The 10613-nt window shown below is 30.0% G+C and overlaps 1 protein-coding gene across 4 annotated transcripts in view; it reads right to left on the reverse strand.

Moving 5' to 3' along the window:
• Positions 1-10613, reverse strand: part of FSTL5 (follistatin like 5) — a 567145-nt gene that overhangs the window by 505943 nt on the left and 50589 nt on the right. The gene's annotated exons all lie outside the window — the stretch shown is intronic.

Genomic DNA, 10613 nt, shown 5'->3' on the forward strand with positions numbered 1-10613 from the left:
TATATATATATATATCTTATGTTCAGGGCTCAATCCCAGAAGCTCTGTTTTAATTTTCTAAGGGAATGGACCAGAAATCTGCATTTATATTTGCTCCTAGATTCTAATATGCAGTCAAGATGTATTACCACTGTTTTAGAGGCCCTTAGAGTCAGTTTATACCTTCAGTTCTTGGTATATTCTTAAATCATTAAAAAGAAATGTTTAACAGAAATATAAAATCTTTTTTTTTTTTGCACATTTATGTAGTGTTTTATCATGAAGACACTAAATATATGCTTTCTGTTGAGAGGCAGTAGTATCTGTTATAATTTATAACCAGTAAGAGATAAAATTCCCAGCAGATGGTCAGTTTGTTGCCAGCAATCTTTGACCTGCTTTACATTCCTGATACCAGTAATAACACAACGTGGAAATGAGTAAATTTAAGATCATTGCTGTGGACTGAATGTTTATGTTTCCCAATATTCATCTGTTGATGCCTATTCCCAAATGTGATGGCGCTTGGAGATGCAGTGTTTGAGAGGTAACTAAGTGATAAGGATGGAGCCCTCATAAATGGAATTGTTGCTCCTGTAAGAGGAAACGAGAGAGTTTGCTTCCTCTAGCCCTCTCTTGGCCATGTAATGATACAGCAAGAAGGCTGCCATCTACGGACCAGTTAGAGTGCTTTAACCAGACAGCACATCTACTGGCACCTTGATATTTGACTTCCAGCCTTCAGAATTTTGACAAATAACTGTTTTCACTTAAGCCATCCCATCTATGGTATTTTTGTTACAGCAGCCAAAGCTGATTATGACAATCATTTTCTACAATTTGATAAGTTAAAAAACAAAACAAACAAACAAACAAAAAAATTACATTAGCTTCATTTAGAAACTTTGTAATTCTAGCAGTTGGCACATAATTCAAAAGACAGCTGAACCTGTGTCTTCCAGTGCCATAAGGGCTTGTACCTGATAAGCTTAGGTAATTTCAATAAACTGCTAAGTTCAGCAAGTCTCTATAATTAATAGTAATAAGATTATGAAAAAAATAAGATATTCATAAAGTGATTAAGTGATTAATCACTTAACATTGTAATGTACTAGAAGTACAGGTGAAAAAACATGATGAAACAAGACTGGTTTTCCAATTAATATAAATAAAAACCACTGAAGTATGGCAGTGCTTTTTTATTTTGCTTTGTTGATTTTGTCATTGTTTTACTATTCTTAGATTCTTAGCTAATTTTTCATTTCTGAAAAATCTGGACCACTCCGAAGACTACAATTAATGAGTCAAATGTCGGTTGAGAAATCTCAAAATTCTCTGATATAAAGTGTTATACTTTGTAGTGGAAAGCCCTCTTTCAGAGAAATGAAGTTTTCTATAGCAAAATCTTTTCCTAATTATCAGCAAACATTACAAAAATAAAATGTTGAATTCAGTCCTAGTGAGGAGAGAAGGAAGCTTCTTCAAGTACCTTATTTTAAAGACTATAAAAATGAAATACCATACCTGAGAGGTTGTTTTGTTTTAAATAACTAATTAGGACCTTTGTCATTTATGTTATGTATAAAAAGCTATAAAGAGTTTAAATTGATAATCACTAAGTTTCCTTACATGTCAAAAGAGGAAAATATATTAGAGAATAACTTAAATTATAAACTTCTATGATTTATTTATCAGTAGAGTAAATTCATAATTGAAGAATGATCTTTTTTTTTAATCAGATATTGCATAGAAATCCACATTGTATTAAGCTTTCAAAAAGGGACTTATTAAGAAATTTTAGAGTCTTAATTTTAGTATTTTTTCTCTTGAAAGATGAGTATTCATTCGTTTAATCTTCTGTAACTGTTTTGCTCAACATTTGTCAACAGCAGCAATAACATCTGCCTACATCTCATTTCTTTCTATCTAGGTAGACAAAAAGAATCTAGAATTAAATAATTCTAAGAGCCATTCTGAATATTTTACAAAACCAAATATGCTGGCACAAACATTTTGGAAACTCTTTGGAATTATCTATTAAAGCTAAACATATACCAACCTTATGACCTTACGATTACACTCCAAGAGATATAAGTGTATATGTCCAACAAAATGCATATACAAAAATGTCATAATAGTCCAAAATGGAAACAATTCAAATATCCATCAATAAGAGAATGCATAACCAATTGTGAATTTCATGTAATAGTACATTATAATAAAAACAATATTTCCACTACCTTCAACAGTACCATAGACACAGTGTTTAGCAAGCAAATCATACGTAAAAGAAGACCGACAATAGGATCTCATTTCTATGAAGCTTAAAGCAAAACCAATTTATGGTGAAAATATGCATTAGTGGTTACCTTCAGAAGATGGTATTGTTTAGAAGTGACAAAGGCACTTTTTGGATATAATAATCTGAGTGGTGAAGCTGCAATTGTATACATATGGAAACATGTATTTAAATGTACAATGATTATCCATGTACTTTACCATATCTAAGTTACCTCAATTAAAAATTTAAAAATTGATGCATCTCAACATTTTTGGTGATGTATTAACACTAGTTACTGATAGCAAAATTTGAGAAATGGTGTTTTATACACGGTCAGCAAGTAACTTAAATCCTGTATTGCTATTCTTAAATTTAACATCAATATTCTTTTTCTAAAAAAAACAAAAAACAAAAAACAAAAAACCCTAAAAAAGAGATTGACTAAAAAGCACCAAATTTATTTATAATACTTTATTACTTATAGCTATATAATGATACTATGTCAGATCTTTAAGATTGTTAGTTTCAAGAGAAGCTAAAGTCAGTTGATGTATACAGCAGGATTGATTTTAAAAGCCATTGGAGCAGAGTTTCCCAAATTGTATTTCCCAGATACGAAGGTGTTCGAATTTTTCTCTAGTCCATTTAGTTGGGAAATTCTAGGTTAAGCAAAGTTTAGGATATTTCTCAGACTTTAATATGAGCTTGTGCTTTGTGGATTTCTACAGGAGCATAATATGCAGTTTTCTTTAAATAACTTGGTCATTACAGTCCATTTTCAGCAGAACATTTCACAGAAATAATGTGTTCAGGACAATGAATATAAACTTCTCAGGAGTCAATGAGACTTTATTATATCAATCATAAGGATTGATATAAGATCTTGAGGAACAGTTTACCAAAGAGGAGGACTCTTGACAGAAAAATAAGGTTTTGAATTATAGCAAGAAACCCAATACTATTTATGTTTAAAGGGGATGTGTTTTATTATAATGAAGAACTTAAATAATGGCTGTGATTTTACAGTGAGAATTAAAAGGTAGTCCTTTTGTTTTTTGAGAACACATAGTTATATGAAATATCCAGTGTTGAGGAAAAAGTTTCTAAAAAGGATCTCTAAACCCAGTAGAATTGGTAGAAATAGGCTAGCGAAGGAAATATTTGTACATATATGTACGGTTTTTGCTAGAGTGTTTAAAAAAAAACATATCAGAAAAGATATTACTAATGTGTTGGTCCCTACCTACACTTTGTTAGAAAACCGGAGTTTTATTCCCAAATCTATCACCATTTGATTTTAGCAACTTGGGCACATAAAAATGAGGACCTAAGTTTTTCATTAGCAAATTGAAGATATTAGACTGGTAGACAGATAAGATACATTTCAACTTTTACTTTGATTGACACTTTTGTAAAAAATGTCTAAATAAATGCAATTATGCTTCCAAAATGTTTTAATTTATCTCATGCAAAGACTTTTAGCATTGTTCTCAATTAAAAAAAAATATGTCTATATCTAGTTGTAGCTAGTCTTCATCTTTTGGGGATAAATTTGATTTTTGGAACTAGCTAAACTATAATTCACAAAATCACTAAGTAATTAAGACCATCCATTCTAATATTTTAAATTTTATTAAGCAAATGAAATATTTTATTCAAAACTTTTATGAATCAAACTATATATCAAAATCAGAAATGCTTTAGGTGAAGTGGGAGTAAAATCAAGAGGGCTTTCTGCTCATCCTTCTGCTTTCCTTTAATTTTTCTGTATTATATCTTGTTCACATCCATGGAACCTTAAAGCTAAGCATAAAATGGGATGAAAACTAGTAATCTGGTGCAGTCACTCATATTCTTGCCCTTATATCTCTAATACTTGATTAATGTATTTCTTTATTCATAAGAAATAGTTCTGTGGGCAAGCAATGTAGCCTTAGATTCTTTCAATATAATATTGCTTAAATAGGAACAAGCTTAGTATGAGTTGAAAAAATATTCACATATATCTCTTAAATATCAATAAATTTAAAATAAAATATAAATACAAAAATATAAAAAGCAAACACTATTCATCTGATGAAATGAAATTGATACAATGAGTGACATATTGTTGAAGCTATATTAACACTTGTCATAGCTTATAGTACCAACAGGAATGTAGAACTCAGTAGAATTGAATATCTTTTACTTTCTTATTCTTCAAAGATAAAATATTAGTTTATTTTTAGGATGTTAAAACTTTAATATAATGTGATAAAACAAGAGAAATTTTTATTCATTACAATAGTTATATGTTCTTTTACTCTTTCCTTTCCTGATTGGAGTTTTAATATCTTCTTTTCAATGTTATTTCTGCCATTTCTGGCTTGCATATCATTAATCTTCTCAGAGAAGTGAGTTATAGAGATGATAAACTAGGGAAATACTGCTTTAGATCTTAAATTGGGTGTGACTGATTAACTTTAGTGGCTCATAAAATAACTGCAGTAGATGAATTTCTATTGTTTTAGCAATGAAATATAAGTGAAGTAAATATGTTTTAGAATAATATATGTAATTCTGAATATACATACATGATATAAATATGTATACATGTACATATATAACTTCGGGTATATTGTAATAAAATATAGCATTATTTTAGTCATATCTAATTTGTGTTAGACTTATAGCTTTTAATTATTATTTAGCATTTCAAACTTCTTTCCAAATGCGGACTCGTTTTATTGTCTTCATATTATGGTGAAAAATATCAGAACATTGGTGGCCTCAGATGGAACAGGGGCAGAAATTGATAGCGAATAAGCATGAGGGAAATTTCTTTGGGGACGATGACATTCTATAAATTGATACAGCTATAGTTTGATGTCTGCTATACAAATGTATACTTTTGCCAAAATTCAAAGAATAAAAACACAGACCTGAGTTTTCTGTTGTATGTAAAATATATATCAAGAGAAAAAAATACTAAATAAATATTAAACTCTAATTATATATATATATATATCCAACTATTTAAGAAAGAAGAGTTAATGTCTATAATATAATTTGAAATAAATAAGTAAGTCAATAAATGGAAAGAAGGATGTGTATATATACACACAAATATATACACATATCTATGTTAAAAACAAGGATAGTAAAATGTTTAGATCTTGGATATGATGGGTGTTTACTGTAAAATTCATTCAAATTTGCTATGTATTTAAAATTTTATTCTAAAATTTTAGAAAAATAAAATATAAGAAAAACATAATCCCCTTTAAGAATTTCCTAAACCCTCATATGATTAAGAAAAAATGTTTATAATACTCAAAACATATATTTTAAAAATTTGTTATTTTATATTTGTGTTATTGTCAGAACACTAGTTTTTATGAGATCTTTATAGAAAATTTATATAAACTTAATTTTAAGGCAAAATATCCTAAAACTATATAAACTTGGCAGTTAATAAAACTTTATTTTTAAAAAATATTATATTATTTGGACCTTTCAGTGTCTGATCTTTATTTAATTACTCCAAACCATAGGAAATTTTCAATAACTGAAGTCATTAAAACATTCATCATAATAAGAATTTTTAAAAATGACTGGGTGACCTCATGAAGAACTCTATGCCTACACTTAAAATAATTTAGATGATATGTACAAATATCTTGAAAGACGCAGTCTGCCAAAATTCACAAAAAAAGAAATAAATGATCTGAATAGATCTATATGTGTTAATAAAATTGAATTGATAATTAAAACAGAAAGTGCCAGGCCCAGATTGGTTCACTGGTAAATTCTACCAAATATTTACAAAAGAAATTATACCAATTCTATACTATCTCTCCTAGAAGATAGTAGCAAAAGGAATATTTCTTAACTCATTCTAAGAGGCCTTAATATAATAACTAGTCAAAGACATTACAAGAAAACTACAGAACAATATCTCTCATGAACATGGATACAAAAATCCTCAAAAAATATTAGAAAATTGAATTTGACAATGTATAAAAAGAATTATATATCATGAACAAGTGGGATTTATCCTGAGTATACAAATTGATTCACCATTAAAAAAAAAAAAAAAATCAATGATTGTAATACATTACATCATCAGGGTAAAGAAGAAAAATCACATAATCATATTAATAGACAGAGAAAAAACATTTGACAAAATTCAACACACATTCATGATAAAAACACTCTGTAAAGTGGGAATAAAGGAGAACTTTCTCAATCTGATAAAGAATATCTAAAACAAAGCAAAAGACCTAACATTATATTTAATTGTAAAGAACTAGAAGCTTTCAAGCAAAGATCAGGAACAAGGCAAAGATATCCTCTCTCACCACTCCTGTTCAATACCATATTCGAAGGCCTAACTAATGCAATAATACAAGAAAAGAAAATAAAAGGTATACAAATTGGGAATAAAAAATTAAACTGTCTTGTTTGCAGATGACATAGTTAACTATGTAGAAAATTTGAGAGATTTGACAAAATAACTCTTGGAACTAGTAAGTGATTTATAGCAAGTTTTGAAGATACAAGGTTAATATATAAAAGTAAATCAATTTTCTTTACACTAGTAATGCACAAGTCGAATTTGAAATAACAAACACAATACCATTTTTATTAGCACCTCCCCAAAATGAAATGCTTAAATATAAATCTAACAAAAGATATATATGAGAAAATTACAAATCTCTGATAGACAAAATAAAAGAACTAAATAAATAGAGATACCCCATGTTCGTGAAGAGGAAGACTTAATATCATCAAGATATCAGGTGTTCCCAAATTGATTTATAGTTCTAATGCAATCCAAACCAAACTTCCAGCAAGTTATCTTGAGAATATTGACAAAATAATTCTAAAGTTTATTTGGAGAGGCAAAATAACTGGAATAGTAAACACAATATTGAAGGAGAAGAACAAGCTTGGAGAAATGACACTATCCCACTTAAGACTAACTACAAAGCTACAATAATCAAGAGAGTGTGGTATTGGTGAAAGAACAGACAAATAAATCAATGGAAAAGAGTACAGAGTCCAGACCATACCACATAAATACAGTCAACTGATTTTTGACAAAAGAGCAAAGGAAATACTATGAAGTAAAAATAGCCTTTTTAGCAAATGGTGCTGAGACAATCGGGCATCCACATGTAAAAAAATTAATCTAGACACAGACCTTAAACCTTTTGTAAAAATTAACTCAAAATGAATCTAAATGTGAAATGCAAAACTATAAAACTTCTCGGTGATAACACAGGAGTAAACCTGGATGACCTTGAGTATGGCAATGACTTATAAAATACAACACCAAAGGCACAATCCATGAAATACTGCTAAATTGCACTAAAATTAAACATCCTTGCTCTGCAAAAGACAATGTCAAGAGAATGAGAAGACAAGCCATAGTCAGGAAGAATATATTTGCAGAAGACACATCTGATAAAGAAATGTTATTCTAAATATATGATAAATTAAAAAAAAATTAACAATAAGAAAACTAACAACCCAGTTATAAAATGGGCAAAAGACCTGAGCAGACACCTATATCAAAGAAGATATAAAGATGGCAAATAAACATTGAAAATATGTTAAACATCATATATCTTCAGTGACTTCCAAATTAAAACCATAATGAGATACCACTACTTATCTAAAGAATGGCTAAAATCCAAAATATTGACAACACCAAATGCTGGCAAGAATGTGGGTCAAAAGAAACTCTCGTTCTTTGCTGATGGCAATGCAAAATGGTACCGCCATTTTGGAAGATATTTGGCAATTTCTTACAAAACTGAACATATTTTTACCATACAATTCAGCAATCATGCTCCTTGGTATTTGCTCAAGTGAGCTGAAAATGTATGTCCACACAAAAATCTGCACACAGATGTTGATAGCAATTTTATTTATAAATGCCAAAATCGAGCTAATAAGTCTTTCTGTTAGGTGAAGGGATAAATGAGCTGTGGTATATCCAGGCAGGGAATATTATTCAGCTATAAAAGTAAATGAGCTGTCAAACCATGTAAAGATATAGAGGAAGTTAAGTGCATACTATTATTAAAATAGAAGCCAATCGATAAATGTTACATACTGTATGAGTCCACCTAAATGACATTCTAGAAGAGGTAAAACTATGGAGACAGTAAAAAGATCAATGGGAGTTATGGGCGAGGGAGGAATGAATAGACAGAGCACAAAGAATTTTTAGGATAATGAAACTATTCTGTATGATATTACAATGGTGATACAGGTCATTATACATTTGTCAAAATCTATGAGATGCAGAACATTAAGAGTGAACCCCTAAAATAAGTCATGGATGGTGGGTGATAATGATGTATCCGTAGGTGCACAGATTGTAACAAATATACCACACTGGTGTAGGATGTTGAAAGTGGGGGAAGCTGTGTAGGTGTAGTGCCAGGAGGCAGGTATTTGGGAATTCGCTGTACTCTCAGCTCAATTTTTCTGCGAACCTAGAACTGCCCTTAAAAAATAAAAAATAAAAAAGTCTATTAAAAACAATTGAGAAAGAGAAAAGAGGCCCTTACCTCAGGAAAAAACAAAACCACATTGCCAGAATTTCTGTTAGCATATGTAACCAATATGTAACCAATATCTAACAGTACGTCGAATAACGCATTTTGTATTGGTTAATTCTACCAATTGGTAGAATAATGATTGACAGCATCATCTCTAAATGGGCTGTTTGCTTAACCCATACAGCTCACAAACTCGCTATTACCTTCGGTCAGCCCCGTGACTAGTTCAATGTCTTAAGTAAGCATGCTTTTTATACTTAGTCACCCCTATTTATTTTCCTGTGGCTTAGGCCCTATAAAAGCAAACTGTACACTGGCTCTCTCTGAAGGATGGTCCCCTTGCTGCACTTTTAAATAAGGTCTTAAGTTGTTTTCAATCAATTAATTTGAGATGTTTGCTTCACCAAAAATCACTGGCAATTAAATATGTGTATTTAAGAACTCAATTGGAATTACCTTGCTCAGTACTTGTGTGTAGTACATAATTAATAAATATTTGTGAAGAAAATGAGTGCATATGCTTTCTTGTTGATAAAACCTGAACTTGGAGAAAAGTGTTAATTTAGGGGGGCAGTGTGTAAAAAGAAAACAAAACGGTTTTGGAAGACAAGAAATTGAATCGTACCTGAGAAGTACCTGTGTAATCTTTACCAGAGAACTTTGCTTTCTGGGCCCTCTGTTTCCATCTGTATTATATTTTTAAAATTTTTATTGAATATTTTCTACTATCTTATAGCTCTAAAAACACTCTCTGTTCAAATACAGGGAAATCGATGTCAGAAATAAGTAGTATTATATTAGTTAAAAACAATACCACTCTTTTCAACTGTGGTTTATAAACTACAGGGCTTTTATCTCTTAAACATGCTAAATGTCAAGCTCATAAATCAGGATATTTTCTTTCATTTATAATACAAAGATTTGCTAATTGAATTCACAATAGAATTTTAATAATGAAAAATGTACAGGACAACTTATAATTAATTTACATATTGAAGTAGTGAAAGCAAATGATAGCTTTCCAACATATTAATAATTAATGATTAGATAAATGTATTTTTATTTAATTCACCTGTTAAAACAACCATACTTTTATATTTTGAATAGAAGTTAGCATAATGTGCTTAATTACTGTAGATATGAGTGAGTTAATAGTCTGCTTTTCTTTAACAAACTGATATGATCTAGCACTATCTTTTCCACAGAAATGGTGAGAAAACACAACTATGTTTAAAAACAAGAAGGCTTTGGAAAGTCAATCAAAAGAAAATGAACAGCCAAGAAAAAACTGTTTAACTGCACCTAGGTCTTAATAGTCCATCTGGTGCTTCTTTATCAGTAAAAGGATCAATGACTTCTCAGGGAAAAACAGAAATAAAACCATATTTTTTTTCAAGTATCAAGATAATTTTTTTTGTTTTCAATTATTGACTTGGGTATGGGAAAGCTCTGTGACTGAAGTCACTTAAAAATCCATAATCGAATAGCAGACACAATAAGGTCTGCCCAAGGCTGGAGCAGTAAAAGAGTTTTCTAGAATCCTGACAAGTTTGGCTCTAATGTACTTAATAAATTTGATTTTATTTGACTGCTTTGTCATATTTTGTTAAATAGGTGTAAATAGAATGCTAATGCATTACAATTTGAATATTTCAAAATTTCAAATCTTCAGTGGAAAGCAGCTCTATTTTTTCAAGGTATAACTACTCAAAGCTTTAATCAAAATATTTTAATTGAGGGTCAAAAGTTATAAAGGAGCATCCTTTTTGCATACCACCTTACACATCTGTAGTAACAGT

The sequence above is a fragment of the Pteropus vampyrus genome, unplaced genomic scaffold (assembly GCF_000151845.1).
Source record: "Pteropus vampyrus isolate Shadow unplaced genomic scaffold, Pvam_2.0 Scaffold88, whole genome shotgun sequence".
Lineage (NCBI taxonomy): Eukaryota > Metazoa > Chordata > Mammalia > Chiroptera > Pteropodidae > Pteropus > Pteropus vampyrus.